Genomic DNA, 3,565 nt, shown 5'->3' on the forward strand with positions numbered 1-3,565 from the left:
GGGAGGGAGGAAGGGAGGAAGGAAGGAAGGAAGGAAGGAAGGAAGGGAGGGAGGGAGGGAGGGAGGGAGGGAGGGAGGGAGGGAGGAAGGGAGGGAGGAAGGAAGGAAGGAAGGAAGGAAGGAAGGAAGGAAGGAAGGAAGGAAGGGAGGAAGGGAGGGAGGGAGGGAGGGAGGGAGGGAGTGAGGAAGGAAGGAAGGAAGGGAGGCAGGGAAGGAGGAGGGAAGGAAGGAAGGGAGGAAGGAAGGGAGGAAGGAAGGAAGGGAGGAGGGAGGGAGGGAAGGGAGGGAGGGAGGGAGGGAGGGAGGGAGGAAGGGAGGAAGGAAGGAAGGGAGGAGGGAGGGAGGAAGGGAGGAAGGGAGGGAGGGAGGAAGGAAGGAAGGGAGGAGGGAGGGAGGGAAGGGAGGGAGGGAGGGAGGGAAGGAAGTGGGGGAGGGAGGGAGGAAGGGGGGGAGGGAGGGAGGGATGCTTCTGAGTTCCTGCAGCCTGCAGGCCAGGAGCCTGGGAAGTCTCCTCCAAGCCACTGCCCCTCTCACTGCCCCTGAGGACAGACCATCACTTACAGTTTCTCTCAGCACACAGAAAGGTTTGGGTTCTCTTCCGGGCAGAAGGATGCCTTGAAATAGGAGCGTTTGGTTACATGGAGGCAGGAAATGGAGCTGATCCCAGCCCTGTGAAAGCACCCCACTGCCCTGGTCAGCTATGGCTGCCGTCCTGAAGGCCTCGAACCCTTCCACAAGTCCTCGCTTGGGAAGAGCTTGACGCCCAGTGCTGGGACCCGAGAGGTCGTGTCCCCAGTGGTCAAGGATGTGCTGTATCTGCAGAACCGTGGATGGGGCAGGAAGGGAGTTCTGCACTGGCTGCCTCCGTGGCTGGCCCGCCCCTGGTCACCGCTTAGCGCTTGCCAACTCCAGAGGCCCAGCTAGAGATCTGAGTGCGGGGAAGCGGCACCTTCAGCTCCACTGCAGAGGCCAGTTAGGGTCAAGGCCCGCAGAGCACCCCTCCTGCTATCCAGCCTCAGTTACATGGCAGCTGTGTGACCCTGGGCAAGTCACCTAACTTCTGCCTGCCTCAGCCTTCTCTGCTGTAAAACAGGGATGGGAAGGGCCCTTCCCTCCGCAGGTTGCCTGCCAAGAGGACTGACATCAGGCTTCTGAGCGCTTCACCCATCTGCAGGTGCTCCGTGAATGTTAGCCGTTGATTGTGGAAGTAACAAGGCAGATCCACTGAAATTCGAAGTGGGCTGCCGCCTGCCGCCTGGGGCTTTGCTGCGGACAGGCAGCCCGTGAGGCCAGTGCGGGGCCCAGTGGGAAGGGGGGAGGCAGCACCAAAGAGGAACCAGGAAGGAAGCCGACTGGCAGCTTCCAGGCTTACTTGTTCTCACTACCTCAGTTACGCAGGGCTCAGCCTGCTTAAGGAATCTGGATATTCGGGAGGTCCTGGGTTCCCGTGTGGCCTCAGACCCTTCCCGGCTGGGTGACCCTGGGCCAGTCCCTTCCCCGTTGTAAGGATAGAAGAGTAACTTTGTGGAGCTCTGAAGAAGGCAGTTTCCGGCAGCCAGTTGCCTTCTCCGGGGAGATGAGGGAGGTGGTGGAGTTGCTCTCTGAAGGGGGAGACTTTTAAGCTGCCACCAGAGACATGGAGGGGCTGAAAACGCCCATGCGGCTGGTCAGTAACCCTGGGCACGCCTGGCCCTGGAGGGCTTCTGCAACCTGTCACGGGGCAGCCACGGGGCCCGATGGGGCCAGTTCTAGTCACCACAAGCCTTTCTACGGCACTTGAATGTTGGCTGTCTTGTTTGATCCCACAAGAGCCTTGTGAGGTAGGTGCTATCACTAGCCCCATTTCACAGAGGAGCAAACTGAGGCTAAAAGGAGTTGACGTGCCCGAGATCATATGACTGCTGGGTGTCTGGGACAGGATCGGACTGAGGACTTTCTGATGCCCACAGCCCACGGCTCTGTCCACCTAGCTGGACACAAAGTCAGACCTGAGTCCCCACCCTGACTCTGCTCCTTCCTGGCTGTGTGCCGGGGCTGAACCTCCTCACCGCGCTCAGCCTCATCTGTAACATGGGATGCTTTGCAATGTTGGCTCTCGTTAATAATAATTAGCCCGAAGGCTCCACGCCCCTTTGGAAGCTGGCGCAGCCGCTGCACTCTGTTTCGGCCCCCTCGCATTCAGTCCAGCTCGAGTGGAGAAACCCAAGGCAGAGGGACAAGCGCAAAGGAGAAGTTGTGCTGCTCAGTGGCAGGCCTGGAACCAGCAACTGCGGGGAATGGCGCCAGCAAGGAGCTCCCGAGAGACAGAGAGAGAGGGAGAGGGAGAGACGGGGAGAGGAGAGCCAGAGGGAGGGGGAATGAGGGAGGGACAGACAGAGAGACAGAGGGAGACAGAATGACGGAGGGGAAGGCGGGAGAGAGAAACAGAGGCAGAGAGAGAAGAGAAATACTGGCTAGGAAAAACACTAAGACCAAGGCGGAGGGAGAACAAGACCGAAACAGGAGAGAGATGCTTGCTTCTGGACCGGGGAGAGCTTGTTGCCTTCCAACAGTGGACGGCGGGTTCCATTCCCAAGCTGGAAACACTCTTCTACCTCATGCTGTTCTTTCTCAAGAATCACGAGTTAAGAAAGATTCTTCAATCGCGTTTTCCCCGGTTTTAGTCGTTATCCCAGCATTGCAGCATCAGGGGACATAACTCAAAGGAAAGCACCAAGTCGAGGTGGGGTGGAAGTTTTCTAGACATTCTCTCCGCTCGGGGGCTCCGATCTAGAATGGATCAAGAACCTCGCCGAGTTTACAAGAAAACAAGCCATCCCGTTTGATGGATGGCCTAAAGCTCTGAACAAACTGAAGAATTCAGAGCTTTGTAAAAGTAGGTGGAAAATGCTCTAAATCCTTATGACTAGAGAAATGCAAGTCAGAACTCCTCCGGGATAGCATCTCACCCCTATGAGCTTGGCTACAGTGCTAAACAAAGGGGGACACTCATACACTGTTGGTGGAGCTGTGCCCTGAGCCAGCCAATCAGGTCTGCAGCCAGGCCGTGAGGAAGTCAGAGGATTGTTAATCTTGGAGGCCACCCCGGACTTCCCAGAGCCGCGTAAAGCATCTGGGACTGGAATTTCCTCACCCGGAGAGCACCGTGTGTGCTCTTGCTGACTGCAGAAATGGACATCCTTTCCAGAGGGGAAGAGGAGAGGTTCGGGCCACGGGAAAGCCCTGGGGACGGGGGCGGCGAGGTAGTCCCATCTGCCTCGGAAGCTGTGGCCCCCAGCTAGAAGAGCTCTTGGGGAAAGCGTCCTTCCTCTTCTGTCGGGGCTCTGGGCGCGTGTCAACCTACTCCTCCACTCGGCACCCATCCAAGAAGGCTGCTTTGCGTTTGCTTTGTTTTGAAGCCCGGAGAAGAGTCGTTCGTTGTCCCGGAGGCCCCGATGCGAGGAGCTTGCTAGCAGGAGGCCGGAGCTTTGGCCGGCTGGCCTGGCAGAGCTCTACCTCATGGGGCTCAGCCTTGGCTCTCTTGTGCAACGTCACATTCCAGGAATTGATTTGGCTTGGAAAGAAT

Source organism: Monodelphis domestica, chromosome 2 (genome assembly GCF_027887165.1).
Source record: "Monodelphis domestica isolate mMonDom1 chromosome 2, mMonDom1.pri, whole genome shotgun sequence".
NCBI classification, from domain to species: domain Eukaryota; kingdom Metazoa; phylum Chordata; class Mammalia; order Didelphimorphia; family Didelphidae; genus Monodelphis; species Monodelphis domestica.